General features: G+C 43.5%; 1 protein-coding gene across 5 annotated transcripts in view; it reads right to left on the bottom strand.

The window, feature by feature from the left end:
• Enox1 (ecto-NOX disulfide-thiol exchanger 1) overlaps positions 1 to 16,789 on the bottom strand; it is a 557,275-nt gene that overhangs the window by 317,360 nt on the left and 223,126 nt on the right. For 3 of the 5 annotated variants that reach the window (XM_055609746.1, XM_055609747.1, XM_055609748.1), the window contains one exon: positions 15,175 to 15,280. The exons of 1 other annotated variant lie outside the window; for it this stretch is intronic. The gene's annotated coding sequence lies outside the window, so the exon portion shown is untranslated. The remainder of the gene's footprint in view (positions 1 to 15,174; positions 15,281 to 16,789) is intronic. One more of the 5 variants, XM_055609749.1, reaches the window with a different exon arrangement.

Raw genomic sequence — 16,789 nt, 5'->3', positions numbered from 1 at the left:
ACAGCTAAGCTAGTAGAGTGATTCAGTCATAGTCTGATTGGGCCCCAGAAGCCAAACATGTGAGTCACATTTTGTTCAGTAGCATCTGTCAGTGTGATGGAGGCAAGTAATGCGTGCTCCTGGGTGACGACAGCCTGTGGGCCTCAGAGGTGGGGATCCTCTAAGAATGGTTATCTTGACATTAGTCTTTTGTCACAGTAACTAAACACCAGAGCAAAGCTAATGATGGGGAACGGATGTCTTAGAGCTCAGAGATATTTCAGTCCCTGTCAAGGTGAGTCCTTTGTCTTTAGCCTGAGGCGAGGCAGTGGCAGAGGCTGCTCACCTCATGGCATCCGGAGAGCGGGGAGAGGACAGAGAGAGGGCCAGGACACGATATAGCTCCCAAGGACATGTGCCCAGTGACCTCATTCTTGCCCCTCTGAAAGCTATGACTGCCTCCCCAAACCATCACTGTGCTGATCAGATCTGGATCCGATGATGTCTGGAGGCATACTACCAGACACAGGCAGGGGGCTTTACTGATTTCCTGGGCATTTCTCTGGCTAATCAATATGGCAATCAGTGATTAGTAATCAAAGTGTCAGCAGTCACGGTTCCTACCTAGCTACCAGACCTTCCCTGGAGTGGAAAGGGAACATTTGCTGGTGAATAGCGTTCACCAAGCAAAACAACTCACGGGGTATAGGGGCAACACTTGTGAGCCCTGTGGAAGAAATCTGGAGCGTGAGCTAGAGCCCAGACACCCTGCATAAGGACTGCTATAAAGGTGTGTTTTCAGCCCCAACATGAGGTAGCATGGGAAATGCGGGGGAGGTTACAAGCAAGGATGGTGACTGTGATAAAAGCTACTTTGTCGTGTCCCCCACCCCCCATGCCCCATAGGTCTCAGCATTGCTGCTGTGAAGTTGGACAAGTGTATCAAAATACTTCACTGAAAATTAACATGCTCTCAAGTTAAATTATCAAAGTCTCCGCGAGATGAGACACAATGTATCAGAATTAAAGTAGGTGGAGCACACTGCTGAAAATCAGTGTTTTCTCTGTCTTCCCATAATGGCAAGCCACAGTCAAGCTGTATTTCCATGCCTGCTTATCACTGACTGGAACCAGGCGAGAGATAACATTCAGTTTGCCTGAACTCTGAGGGCTAGATGGGGCATCTCTGAGTTCATTCTGCACATGCAGCTGGAGGCACAACATACCTATCAGGTAGGTATTCAGCCTCTGAGTTCCACTGAATGTGCGGCTTGTCCTTGTGATTTCACATTTCACTCACGTGACTCTTCTTAACCCTTAGAGTGTAAATTGTCTGATGCTCGGAACAAAGCCGGCTATTGCACGAGACTTTAGTCTTTCTCCTTTATTGGCTCCACTCTCCCAGCTACTACCAGCTCTAGAGTGGTAAACAGTCTTGCTATTATTATTATTTTCTAAACAAAGACCACACTTATTTGACAATGCTGTTTATAACGGTATTTGATAATTTCAAAATCTTCCATGAACTCTCGTTATGTTCTAATTCCCTGCATATAAGGAAAAAAAATGGCATTTGTTTTTCTGAATCTGGCTTGTTTTGCTTAACACGATTTCCGGTTGCACCCTTTCCCCTATAAATATCATATTTTTATTTTTTTTCTTTATGGCTGCACAAAATGTCTTTGTGTATGTATCATTTCATCCATTTATCTGTCAATGGACAACTTTTCCCAAACATTCCCCTATCATCTTACTCGTGGAACCTCAGTTTCATGTCCTTGCTCTCTGTCTCTCTTTAAACCTAGTGAGTGCAATTTGTGCGGACAGGTTACCCCTAGACATGAGGTTTGTCCTTGCCAGTGGTTGATACAGCGGGTGTTACACCATTAAAGAAAACTGACTTTCCTTTTCCCAGCAGCTGTCAATTACTAAGAGCTCCTTAGCGAGGAGTGGGCCTTTTGCCTATATCCCTGCTCCTATACTGGGATTTTGTGTGGCTTGAGATATTTGAGTATTTGTGAGGTCTGAGATATGCTGTCACAGCTGCTCTGGGTTCATACATCGGCCCTGTTGTGTCTGGACATATGAGCCAAAACGTACTAGTTTGCCTTTTCCTGATTACTTTTAGCTGTGGGACACATTTGTAAGTATTATTATTACATTCCTTCTTAATGAAAAATATCTACTCAAGCACATTTGCCCATTTACTGATTTGGGGGTTTTGGTGATGTGTGTGTGTGTGTGTGTGTGTGTGTGTGTGTGTGTGTGTAGTGTGTGTGTGTATGTGTATCCTGTCCAGTGTGTAGTTATCAAATTATTTTTCCTAGTTCTGTAGTCTGTTGGTTTACTTTGTTGATAGTGTCATTTGCTATACAGAAGCCTTTAATTAAAAAAAAGACATTTTATTTTTAATGTGTATGGTGTGTCTGCCACATGTATGGGGGGGGTGTACACGGAGGCCGGAAGAAGGCTTCTGATCCCCTGTACCTGGAGTTACAGTTAGTTGAGTCTCCAGACCCTTTTTGTATATTTTGATTCTTTCCTTTCTTAGAATCTTTTAAATGTAACACAATCCCATTTTGTAAATCCTTGGGATTACTCCCTGGCCACTGGAGTTAGTTTCAGAAAGTTCTTGCTTGTGCCTTTGTACTAAAGTATTCTTTTTTATGTTTTCCTCCGGTAATTTCAAACTTTCGGGCCTTATTTTAAGCTCTTTGATCAATTTTGAATTGATTTTCGTGTAAGGTGGAAACCTTGGACTTAGTTTTATTTTTCTACATGTGAAAATCACGTTTTCCCAGGATCATTTGATAAAGAAGCTGTCTTTTCTCTGATGCATGTTTCTGACAATTTTGTTAAAAAGTAGGCGGCTGTAGCTCTGTGTGTTTATTTGCGGGTCCTCTGTGTTCCACTGGCTTACATGTGTGCTTCTCTGGCAGATGCACACTGTGATTGCTCCTCTGACTTTGTAAGGTAAGCGTGGATATTGTACTCTCTCCAGGCCCTCTTCATGTCTAATTTTTAACCCTCGAGTCTCCTTTTTCTTTTGGTTAGTTTGGCTAGAGGTTTGCCAAATTCATTTACTTTTACAAAGAACCAACTCTTTGTTTGACTAATGCTATGCATTGTTCTTTTAATCTCAATTTCATTAATTTCTGCTCTCAATCATTCTAACATTCATTTAAAGCTACAAATTTCCCTTGATGATGGGATTAGTTGCATTTGAACATCTTATATGTCAAAAGTTTTATATCATTTCAAAATATTTGAAAAGTTGAACTGCAATTTCCTTTCCAATTCATTAGTTTGAAATATAATTTTGATTTTATAATGGGGGAATCCTTAAGATTTTACTATTGCTTTCAGAAGCAGTGTTGCTGATTTATAGCTTGAGTCAATCCCGATCAACTTTTAACCACTCTCATCCTTAAATCCAGTTGTTCAGCCCGTAAAATACTTTCAGATTTGTTATTTCCATTCAGAAGCTATCCAAGCTTAAGAAAAGATGTTCCATGTGTACTAAAAAGATGTGAGTTTTCTGTACTTGGATGTTCAATGTCTCTGTATCCCTAAGTAAAGGTTATTGTATTATACAAACTTTCAAAGTGCTTACTTTACAAAATGCTCAATCAGAAAAAGAAATCAGGATCTCTTACTGCCGTTGCTGTTTTCTATGTCTCCTCTTGGTTTTATCATTCTGTTGTTTAAGTACCCTCTATTTTATTGAGTACAGCTCGTGGATTATTTTAACTTCCACGTGAAGTCAAGCTTTTAGAGTTACAAAATGCCAACCGTAACAGGACATTTTCTCAATCCTTATTGGTGTTAATAGTCTTACGACTCTTCTATATGTGAGAACTTAGTGCTTGCATTTTTTTCTATTATTTACTTACCTCTAGATATAACTCTTGAGGTTTACTTAAGTCTAGATGCAGCTGTTGAAAGCAGGATTATACTAAATATCTATATAGTCTGATAATGTTTTCTAACTGAAGTATTATATTTACTTACAATTTATATGATTGCTAACATATTTGGCTTTAAGTCTATCATCTTTCTATCTCCAAAGGAGGATTAAACCAAATTTAAATGAGATCTGTATACGTTCTCTGGAAACTATGATATTCTCAGGCAACATCGGTTTTAGTAAAACAAGTAACTAAACATGCTTCCATTGAAGATAGTTCCTCAATCCTGTGACATAAAACTCTTAAACACGGTTTCAGAAAAGCAGTTTAGGTTGTACACAAAATAAATAATACACATGCAGTCTCCCAACGTGACCTTTTTAAAGGAAAAAAAAAAGGTATTGGTCACACAGAGATATATGGAAGGTTCTGGGCATGTGAGATGGTCAAGATAATTAAAGGGATGAAAAAGCGACCAGAAGCAAGTTGAAGAACTGCTCTGAGCTGGGTCCTGTAGTGCTCTGGGGAACTGTGGACTTGGTTAGAAACACAGCGCCCAGTGCATAGTGTAGCACCCTCCTCAGATTGCCTTGAACTCTCTTCCTCGGTACCAGGGATCAAACCATGTCTGGTGTGGTAGGCAAGTACTCTCCCAGCAACCTATATCACGATTCCTGTCACTGAACTGAGATTGCTACAATGAGAACTGATTAGAGAGAGTAAGGATAGAGAGGAGTGGACAATAAGAAAGTGTTTTAGTCTTCCACTAACCTCCTATCACCTGAGATAAGGAGTGCCTTTGAGAAACAAGAGCAGGCAGAAAAGGTATGCCTCTGAGGGAGAGACCCCAGCAATACCCTCTTAAGGAAGAAGATGGGATCCAGGACTAGCTGGGACCTTTATTAATCAAGATCTTAAACGGCAGTGCTCATGCTAGGGTTATATCTGCAGTAAAACCTACTACTTTTAGAATACTTACCAAATTTATTGTTTATTATTTTGTCTTATTTCTATCATTTAGTATATTTGATAATTTGTAAGATTTTGAAAATTTCTCATAATTTGAACCTCCTAAATATTTCCTTAATATTTTATCCGCCATTTTAATGAAAACAATTTTGAACAAAGCTGAACTGTGCACCCCAGACTACTCTTCCCACGAAAATCATGCACAATTCTGTCAGAAACCCTCTGAACTCAGAACAGGTTGACATTGCCTCCAAAGAACCAAAAGCACAAAGGTTTTATTATATTGCATTTTTCACACACAGAAAAAGAAAATCGAAAGAGATAATCCTGGAGAAAGATAATTTTCGTGTTTCTCTTTAATAGAGTGGCCCGGCACCGCCACTTTCAAAAAAGGCATTCCTGTGATAAAACCAAATTTACAGTTGAAAATATGATAACCCACAAAGCACTCATGGGGCCTGGATTGCATCTGGGCTTTCAAATTTTGAGCTCCAAAATATAAAAGGAAAACTTTCTGATGGAATTAGAAGGCCGCTGAGTCACAATGAAAGTTTTTCTTTCTCCATCCAGTTATAAAAATTATGTCAAAAAGCATCTCCCCAGAAGAGAGAAGAGTTCCTTTGTCTGTGGAAACTCCCTCAGCACCTCAGGAAACTGCGCAGCAACAGTGGCAAACGGCATACATCTCTCGGCTACAAAATGAAGTGGTAGATGTGCCAAAGGTCTTTGGGATTTAAGTCACGGGAGTCTGGGTGCACTCTGGTTGCCAAATCACCACACCATGGACTTGTAAACAAGGGCTGTGAAGGCCAAAGTCAAGGCGCTGGCAATGGTGAGGGGGTGCTTCCTGGCTCACAGACAGCTGACCTCTGGCTGTGTCCTCTCACAGCAGAGTGAGGAAGAGGTTGCCCTTGGGACTCTTTCCTGTTTGTGAGGACTCTTCTCTCGTGACTAAACCACACCTCAAAGTTCTGCCTCCCAGAACCATGGCTTTGGTGCTTAGGGTGTCAGCAGGTGATTTTGGGGGTGGGGGGAAGATTCAGTCTCCAGCAGAGGGGAAGATGCCCGAGTGTTGGATATGGAAATATGGGAGGAAAGGGGGGCACTGGGAGAGGCAGAGTTGCAGTGTCTGCTGCCTGCCTTCAGGGTGGTTCTCCTGGGCATGAAGAGAAAGCAGGAGATAACTGGGGGTTAATTAATTATGCAACATTAGCATATTGTTTAGGAATATGCCGGTGTGGGCATTGAGTTCCCTATAAAATGCTTACACAACATGGTTCACGGTCCAGATTCACCAAGGTACAGAATTTAGTCCCCCTGAACCCCTCCTATCAACAGGAAGGACTGTTATACCACAGACCTTTTGGTCCTCTTATTGCTTGTATTTTTATCTCCGTTACAAAGCACAGATTTTTCTTTTCACTTTTTTATTACTAAAAATAGAGCAGAGGGGAAAAAAAAGTTGATTCTGACCACCCAGAAATTCCCACTTATCTCCTACACTTCACACTGATCCTGTTCAACAGTTTTCACTTCCCTTAGCCACGGGCGTCCCTTTAAAGACTGTCAAGGTCATCTCTCTCCTTCATCTCTTCCATAGATGACATTACCAATTAGCAGCTGAGGTGACTCTGCTTGGAAATGCATTCCCATCTAAATCACTGTTGAACCAGAAAACAAGAGAACAGCACACGGGATTAATCCCCCAGTTCTGTGGACCTGGGGAGTTATTCATCTGCCCTGAGCCTCAGTTTCTTTCCCTGAAAATTAATGTTAACCTTGTCGCCCCGGCTGTAGTTGTTGCAAAAAGATGATCTGTGCCAAATGTGGGCAGAAGTTAGGCATTTGGTTTTTTAAATTCTGATAAAATGAGAGACTGTGTATGCAACTGTTTCTTGGTCTCTAAACATCTAACCAAGCAACCTTCACGGACCTGAAGACCATTGTTCGTCTATTTTCTTCCCCTCGGGGCCAAAGCATGGTCATGTCCACAGATACTGCTTGATAAAAGCTGACAGAAATCAACACCAGGAACTTATTGCCGAAAGAACTGTAAGCCCAATCACTAGGCTCTGAGGAGCTTGCTAAACATTGGGAGTAAAGCCACAGCACAGTAACAACTACATAACTCCCGCGTGATCCAGCTACTGCTGGGACAAAAGTCAAGCTTCATCCAGTAAGTGTCACCTTACCAGGCAGGACTGTAATGTGTGTTCCTCGGCTCTGGGAAGAATCTAATAATTGAAAGTACCTGCTGGTCAAGCGGAGCCCAGGGAAGGAAAGACGTGCTTGCTTATCTTCAAAGGAAAGAACTCAGTGATAAGAAAGAACAGTTGTTTGGGTCTGAAACAAGATGGTGAGCCAGCTTAAGTAGAGCCAGTAATTGAGTCTCTTTAAAAAATATTTCTTCTCCTCCCATCAGTGTAGAAACACCACCCCACCATGACGACGCATTGGTCTATCCACTAAATCCGTAGCCACCCCCCTTAGGTGACCTCCAATGTCACCTCTCCAGTGTCCCCACACTCACCAGCAGTAGCACTGGATGCAGGGGAAGTAAGACTCACCCTCTGAACATCTCTCTGCCATCTCAAAGCAATTCCAGACAGCAATAACACAAAGTGAGACCATAGCTGAGACAGGCTATCTGTACTTGAGTGGGATGAGCGCCATCCCAAAAGGATCCCAAAGTGTATGAAGCCACTTGAGTTTTCCCATCACACCATCTTCAAGGTACGAATGAAAATGCAATTGTCTGCCAGTACCTTTTCCAGATGACCTAGGGTGGCCATTTGCTGACTATCCTACAGTTAAACAATCACATGAAGCTAATCTGTGATGCTTTCGCCTCCTTTCTCACGGCATACACAGGAAGCCCAGATGAGTAGTGGGGAAGGGGTAGGATCCTAAACAACACCTGGGACCTGAGGCTCCTGAGAGAGGCCACACGAACAGTAATATCCTGTGAGCCAGCTTCCCCTCCTACTTTCCAGAAAGTGAATGAATGAATGAACAACAGTTGAAGGCACAGACAGAGAAAGGCAGGGAACTCTGGAGGACCTGTTGGTGTCTTCTATGTCTATGCTGTGTGGCACGGCACAGGTTCCCTGGGAATGGAAGAGGATGCTGTTCACATCTCCTCTACACACACACGATAGATGTCCAATTGTGCATTTTCCCCCTTCCACGTCACTCAGTAAAGGCAGCCACCTTGGCTGAGCTCCAGGAATCCTTGGAGGTACTGGGAAGAGGCGAGTAACCATATCCAGTCTCCATGCTGCACCCCAGCTCTGCAGCAGACAAGCTTGTGTGGCTTCCTCTTCCTCACTGGCCCCATCTCCAGAAGTTCACATAGATCTCCCACAGCCTCCCTCACCTCTTCATCCCTTTGTTTCAGCCTCCAACCGGGAGCCTGCTAGTCATGCCAGCCAGAGAAGCAGCAAGGCCAGGAAAGTGGGTAGGGAAGCTCCAGGTCTTCACTCTTCCCCCACCCCTACCCCCATATCCTCCAAATCCAACTCCTCACTCTCATCCATAACTGTAGCAGACTACCGACTGGGAACTTTCCTCCTTCTCTGCCCATTCCCAGGGGACTAAGCAGATCCTGGTTGCACACCCTGCTATCTTGATAGGCTAAAAATTTCTCTTATGTGACAGGGGGCAAGAAAACCTTTTGTTTATATGACACATAAGGTGCTGGATGCTCATGTACACAGGCCTAGAAAGTTCCAGTGTTCGGTACTAACAGAGACCCTGTAGTATGTGAGTTAATGCTGAGCTCATGGGAATCCAGTGGTGGGTAAGTTCTCTGCCCTCATAGAACAGGCATTCTGGCTGGAAGAAACAAAACACACAAGCAAACAAAACAAACACCCGGCATCAAACCAAAACAAACAAAAAGAACACTACAACAGCAACCACAACCGCCAGCAGTACAGCAAAGATTGCAGCATGAGGCCGATGTTTATGGGGAGCGGGCCTTCTGGGGTGGGTTTAGAGGAGGCCTCTCAGGACAGTACCGCTCAGCCTGGGAAGGAAGCGTCAGAAGGACCGGACAAACCCTCATTCTTGTCAGGAGTGGCCTAGGCAGCGGGTGGAGGTTAAGCTCTGCCTACATGTTTTAGGCGCCAGGTTACCAGTAAGCAGCAGGGACCACATCCCCCAGGGGCTTATGGGTATAGAAGGCTATTTTATGTCACTCTCACTGCAAGGGAAATGTTTAGAAGGGACTTCAAGCAAACCAATGTCCTTCCTGTATGCCTTCAGCTTGACAACCTTCTAAAGACCCACACCCAGGAACTTTGACAGCAGTATAGATGTTCTGCGTATCCTCAGTCTCTGCTTTCTCATTATTTGTGGTTCATTGGAAAGAAAAAAAAAAAAGACAATTTGTTCTAAATAATCCAACTGCACAAAACAAAAGAGCTCTCATTTACATTCATACTTATCCTTTACCATCTCGATGGCTTTAACAGAAAGAAACAAACCCAGAAATAAGTCAATAAAACAACATAAACTCCTCTTCCTCATGCATCTCTGGCACTGGTTTGCTGGGTCCCATTGCCAGTGGGGATTCCCTGGAAGTCCCTGCCTTCTAACCAGCTGACACAGGCAGGACTCCACTGCCCACTTCCTATCTAAGCTGTCAATGCCACCCCTTGAGTCTGTTGAGGCTTATTGTTCCCACAATGCCTGCAGCATTGTTGGATAAGCTGGCTCAGCCAAGCATAAAATCATAGAAGAATCAGCCTGGCGGGTCTTCCTGCCTCAGAACTGATGACAGCTGATGTCTCTGAGAATGCCAAGGCCTGTCCACCGACAGGGAGATAAGACTAAGTAATGAAGTCTGAGTTTTACTCCTAGGAGAAAAAATTTTACCACCACCACCACCTGTTTTTTTCTGTTCATTTTTTGTCAAGTTCATTTTCTTAAATCTGTATCTTCTCTGGTTTCCCTAATAGAAGACAAACAAAGACAAAAGCGTGGAAATGAAATGATTTCTCAAAACCCAAGGAGCCCTGTAGAAGAACATAGTAACTTACCGCATGTCAGTAAATGACAAGGAAAGCAAACTTTAAATATATTCATTAATGATGTGAAGATAAAAGTTATCTTTGTTTGAAAAAGGGAACTGATAAAGTCGTCAAAGACATCAAAGAGAAAGATCTGAAAGTGAACTTCCTAAGTAATCACCAGATAAGATAAATGGAGGTGCAATTGTGGTGCATTTCATTCGCACAGGCCCAGAGGAATACTTCTGTCTGGAAATCCGGCTTATAGGAAACTCAGGAAGTTTTACTATTTGAACTGACTCCTTTGAGTTAACAACTGTGATCAGGTATTGCTAACCATAGCTGCTGAGCTACCCATGTCACTGAAGAGGCGCACACAGCCCGTACCAGGGCCAAGAGCTAAGCTCCAGAAAGGTGGCTCAGAAAGAGGGAGGCTCTGCCAATAACAAGACATGGCTGTGGACCCCAGGAGACAGAGATCAGCCCCGACCTTCTGTGCCATTGCCTGAGGCAGGTGGAGCCCCTAAACTGTAATTATTTCCCTTCTCTGCATGTATTGTGGTCTGTTTTCTCTAAAAGACAGGCTAGAGAATCACAAAAGCCAAATAAACCTATTACAGAAAGGCCATGGTTTTCTATACGTGGCTAAACGTTCCTTTCATCTTTTGAATATAACAGATACAAAATCGGTTTGGAAATAAGACAGTCGCTTTGGAACTGACTGAAACTTCTGATCATTTGAACGCATTAGAGAGAAGGCTCTTCTCTTTCAGAGGGAGCCAATTATGAAGAATATATCATTTTTTCTTAAGTGAAAACTTAACAGAATATCTTACAAGTAAAACGATACCTAGCTCCTCCCTATTCCTGAACTGAAGCCATCATTAGGGTTATTCAAGTTTCCAGTCACAGAATCCTAATTCTAAGTGACAGAAAGATGAAGGGGTAAGTTATGGGGAGACTTAACTGAGACACTCAAGGGGTAATGTGTGAGGGTATGGGTGGGCCGAGGTACTTAAATTACGAGAACCTTTCTGCATCTCTTCATTACGCTACGCTCTGAAGTGGATCTGTTTGTTTTTATTCTGAGGCAGTGTCCCATGTGGCCCAGGCTTGCCTTGAACTCTTTATGTTGTCAAAAATGATTCTTAAACATGTGATCCTCTTGCATGCCTCTCTCAAGGGCTTGGATTACCAGCCTGTACTGCCACACTCAAACAGCTGCCTCTTTTACAATCAACTTAACAGAAAACGGAATGACTATAGAGTTTACATTAATTATTTCATGTCGAAACATCAGTGACTTAAATTAAAACAACAACAAAAAAGCAAACTTCTGATAATACAACAAAGATGGTCTTAGCCCTGAGGTTTCCAGGGCTTCCCAGTGATCTGCAATGTGACAGTGCAACTCTATAAATGATGGATTGGCAGCAATTTGAAAATTCACCAACTGACAATGTATTTTTAGCTAGCCATTAAGGCCCAAACACAGACAAGAATAGCAGCATATTGAGTGCTAGCATGTGGTCGAGCAATCCATTAAAAGGACTGGTCCTTGTTTTTAACCCCAAGGCTAGTAAAATAAACTGTAATTATTATTACTAGTTTCATCTGTATCTCTAGTCTATCTCCCCACTTCACCAAAACAGAAGTTTTGCCTCCATTATGATCAAAGACATTTAATGCAAAAACAGCCTGGGGACAGCAATAAATGACTTTCTGGATGATGTTTTATTTTTAGCATAACCAAAATTTACAGTTACTATAAATACCCTGGCTGTAAAAGTATATTTAGAGAAGGCTCTTCCGTGTGTGTGCGTGTGTGTGTGCGTGCGTGTGTGTGTGTGTGTGTGTGTGTGTGTGTGTGTGTGCGTGTTTGTATGTGTTCTAAGCCTCTCAGAAGGCTTCTGCACTTGTATATGTGCACTGGGCCTCCTCAGTCTCCAATATAAATGATGTCTTGCCACAATAACCCAGTTCCAGAATGGCAGGCTTCAGGACCACCATGGCAGCTTGAACTCTAGTAACCAAGGTCTTTAGGCTGCCCTGAAGCCCACAGTTACATCTTGTCTTCTGGTTTCAGGAGAGACTAGCACTGATCTAAGGGTCAGGGTATAAGGCACGCTGTTGAATGTGTTGTCCACAAATAAGAGTCATCCAAAAGCAACTAAGCACCCAACTCCAGCTCTGGGAGGACCGGACTAGGCAGGTCCTAGTGTGCAAAGAGACAGGTTCTGCTTACACAGCTTTTGTTGCCTTCTACCCCAGCGTAGACAACGTCCACCTAACTCCTGAGGTTGGACAGGACTATACATGCATCTCAGTTAGCTGCCACAAGTACATGAGAAACAGAGTTTCCGGGATGTGGAGTGCCTTTCCCACAATCGCACATTTGATGACGCTTAAGATAACTTCTTCCTTAAAACCTTCTAACAGCTCTTTTCAGGACACATGCATATGGCAGAGGATTTGCCCTAAGAGAGTTAATTATCGTAGTTCAATAAACCTTCTGTGACATCACAACAGTACTTTAAACCACCAGTTTGTGCTAGTCAGGCAAGGCTATCGTATCACAAAATACGGCTCCTGATTTCTTGTGAGTTTGATCGTGAGTAATCCCTAATGGTTAGAGAGGAGGCTCCTGGTGTGTTCTGTTGTATTCCAGGAACATCTGTAGGATCCCTGAATCATCATCGACAAGAAAGGTTTTATTCACCTTACTCAGTTATTACTGTGTGTGGACATGCATGATTGTGTTTGTGGGTATGAGTGTCATGGTGAACACAAGGAGCTCAAATAGCAAGGAACTGGCTCCCTCCTTCTACCATGTGTGTCCCTGGAATCAAACTCAGGCTGCCAGGCTAAATGGCAAACACCTTTACCTACCTGGCCACCTTATCTTCACTTATCTTCACTTATCTCTTCAAGAAAGGCCTTCTCAAATCCTGCTCCAAGTGCTCTCTCCTAAAAAGAATATGGCTGGCAGTGGCCAGTTTTGAGACTTCAGGAAGGAACTATTAAGCTAGGGGGTTTATTTGTCTTCTCACAATGACATGGCATGCTTGCTCCATAATGCTACAGATATTTCAAAGATATGAAACATTTTTATATACCCGCGCCACTTTTATCTTAAAAGGTACATTGCAGTGAAGTCAGATTTAGGAAGCTGCGATCCCTGATGACTGCATTTGATGATACGGAGACCGTAAAGCAGAAGAGCACCCAGCACTTTTATAGCAATTTCAATTGCACCCAATGTCCCGATGGCACAGTTGCTGCTTTAACCTCCTGTTGATTCCTTACACTGTGTCCTTTCATGGCTACCTCAGGCAGAGCAGGGGAGTGTGGCCAGCACAGATGGCCCTAGGCTGTAGAAGGAAGGCATTTCCAGTGCCTTCTATAAATGACACTCAATAAGCTCAGGGCATTTCAATTCTTTATATATATACACACACACACTCAAAAAGCAGGGTTTCTGAAACTAGGTTTCACTTTGAGCCTCCTTGTATTTTAGTGTCTTCCTGACCTGTCTGGGTGGCTTGTCCCTATCTTTGTCTCTACCCTTTGCCCTGATGCTTGAACCTTTCCACTCTCTCCAGGATAAGCCAAGATTCTTCAGCAGTCATTCTGGCAGACTTCTGATCTCTCACCAACCCTCTTTGAGGGTTCTGACTTAGGGATGCAAAAGCTTAAAAAGAAAATGCGGAAGTATTTATTGATAGCCTCGGTCTTGCAGAGGGAGACTCCCCTGATGTCCCTAAGGGGGCATACAAGGGAGGCCGCAAGCTGACTCATTTTTGAAACTCCCAGCAGCCATGGAAAAGGGCTCACCTCTAGTCTAGGAGCTAAACAACACATCATAACATATTTATTAGCCTGGAGGCTTTTCCTGTATTCAAAAAGCCTTCTTCCCTTCCCTTTTGCCCTTCTTCCAGCCTCTTCTCTTTCTAATTTACACGGACTCTCAGGGCCAGAAGAGGTTAAGGTTAAGCTCTGGCTGCCCTTTGCCCTCTTTCTGTCTTTCTCTCATCTCTGTAACTGCCCTCCCCCATCCATCTACTGAAATTGTTGCTGCCTACAGGATCGGTCAGTCCATGTAAGATCATGGCCACTTCTGGGAATAAATAGTATATACAAGATAAAGTTGATATATTACTTTCCTCCTAGCTAGAAGGACCAACCCATGGACAAGATCCATCAGACATTATACACATCAATATAAGACTAGGGTTTCAGTATTCTGCTAAGCTAGTGAATACATAAATAATGCCTCAGCCAAATGATCTTGAAGACTCAGATTTAGAGTAGAGACAAACCCTTAGTTAAAGGGAGGAGCTCTGTCAGCCACAGAAACTTTGTCCTAAATTAGTTTAGGGATACGATTTTGACCTGATTTAATCATTCAAACCATCACCACTACCCCTGCCATCATCATCATCATCATCAAAAAATCTAGGCACTTTGTAACACCCAGGAAGAGAGGTTAATTCTGGAGCCTATGATAGTCTGTGGCGGGTAGAAAGGGGCACTGAATGGTATTGAAATAAATGAGAAGATGTGGGCAGTCTCGGGCAACCTAGTGACATCACTGGTGCTTACACGTGGGTGTGAGGCTCACCACGGGGTAAGGAAGACAAACGATGGCAACACAGCTGAATGTAAGGACCACTGTTTGATGTAGGACTGGATGGCTCCTCCTGCAACAACCGTGCTAAGCCGGTAAACAGAGAGTAGTCTATGCCATGACATCACAGGTACAACGAATGCAGGGTCACCATTACTCTATTTGATAGGTATTCTCCGCTGATGAAATGAGCCAGTTCAAGCCAAATTACAGCATAAGGCAGGTTTATTGGGGGGGGGAACTCTTGGGTGGTCTCACTGACCTCATAGGTGGGGACAGGGAAGTCACCATGAGGGGTGGAGGCAGAGATAGAAAGTGTTCGAGCAGAGAAAAGAGGAAATGAGAAGGAAATTTAAAAAAAAAAATGTCTGGACTATATAATGAAGAACCTCTAGGGGAAGGCAAGACCAGGCCCTGGGCTGGAAAGGTCAGGGTTGAGGGCGGGATATGCCAGCCTTGCCCTGTAACAGGTAGGGACTGAGGGATGCTGGGAGAACCTGGAGGCCAGGCTCGTTATGGTTAAAAGGCACCTCAGCAGTTTTCCCAGGTCTGTGTCTGGGGTCTGAACCCCAACACTAATGCTCACACAAAAGGATGGAAACAGGGAAGCGCAGCGCTTACGGCAGCCTGGGCCGGACCCTTGGCTGAAGCTCTTGTCTCTGTGGCTTGAGATACTCACTGCTTCTCGGGAACCGGCTCACTTACAGTGCCTCGACACCCTTGTTTTGATGCCTCCTTTGGGATTCAGTCCTGCTTTGGCCTCTGGCTTTGCAAACTGTTAGTTCCTGCAAATAATGAAAAGTCGGGGGTTTAAAAACATGCAGGGCGATGGACAATCAGAAAGCGCATTATAGGCAGCTACGTGCTTTTGTTGTTGGCTCTTGTTTCTCACTCACACTGCGAGAAAGCACGCAGTGCCTAGCCAAGTGCACACATGCCATTTGCAGGGGAAGCAATTGCATTTGGGCCCTCCATACTGAAACAGTCCTGCTTATGTGCAAAAGGTTCTCACAATTACCTCGGTGACTCCAGGAAGAGTTTTCATATCTCCCAAAATGTACACAGGGCATAAAGGCATCCACTCGATCAGAGGAGCCACACGTAAAAATAGGCAGCATTACCACTAAATTAATAGCATCCTGGGCTGCAAGCTGCCTACGTTTACCCTCAAAGAGATCCTTAAGGAGACCGTAATGCCACTGGAAATGGTTGGTATTTTATTTTTAAAGGAGTAAGTTTTTCTTTAACGATATATTTATTTTTATCTTATGGGCATTGGTGTTCTGCCTGCATGTGTGTCTGAGGGAGGGTATCTGGTTCCCTGGAGCTGGAGTTATAGACAGTTCCGAGCTGCCATGTGAGAGCTGAACCTGGGTCCTCTGGAAGGACATCCAGTACTCTTAGCCACGGAGCCATCTCTCCAGCAAATGCTTTTTAAAACAATTTTAAATACATATTTAAAATACAATTCACACAGTCATTTAGCATTCATTTCAAAACAAAGAAATTGCTACCCAAAAGACACATGTGGCCAGTGCAAGAACATGTGACATTGGTTACAAAGGCAGGATCAGGACCAGGGTGTGTTATTTTAACCTTTAAAATGTGTATTTATTGTGTGTGTGTGTGTGTGTGTGACACTCACAGGTATGGTGCGCACTATGTATGTGGTGTGCTGGTGTGCTTGAGTCTTGGGATGCATGTGAAAGTCAGAGGACGATTTTCAGGAGTTAATTCTCTCCTCCCACCTTTTTGTGAGTTCCAAGGACTGTGGCCAGCTCATCGGGCTTGTCTCTGCACCTTCAACCAGGTTTCCCAGGGACTTTCTATCATACCAGTGGCACGCTTTGCCTGTTTTCAGAGCCCAGCTGATTATATCTTAGGTGAGAATTACTACTTTTCAAGACATTTTCTAAGTACAAAGGAGCTTTACATGTGAAAAAACAGCTCTCCCTTGCATTGTTATCAGGTCGGTCTACCAAGAGTTAAATGACATTGATGAGACCATTCATATCATAAGATAGTAAGATCTAAAAAATCAAACCTTGGGGCCTGAAGAAATAGGCCAGAGGTTTAAGAGCACTTAATGTGTTTGTAGTGGATTGCGGGGGTGGGGGCGGGGGAGGTTAATATTACCAGCACCCACATGGCAGTTAGCAACTGTCTGTAACTCTAGTTCTATAAGTTCTGATACCACTTTTGGATTCTGCAAGCTCCTGCATGCTTGTAAAGAGTACACATACATAGCACACACACACACACACACACACACACACACACACACACACACACAC

The sequence above is a fragment of the Psammomys obesus genome, unplaced genomic scaffold, assembly GCF_907164565.1.
Source record: "Psammomys obesus unplaced genomic scaffold, mPsaObe1.curated_primary_1811, whole genome shotgun sequence".
Classification (NCBI taxonomy): domain Eukaryota; kingdom Metazoa; phylum Chordata; class Mammalia; order Rodentia; family Muridae; genus Psammomys; species Psammomys obesus.
The sequence above is the reverse complement of the archived record's forward strand: the minus strand, read 5'-3'. Positions and strand labels throughout refer to the sequence as shown.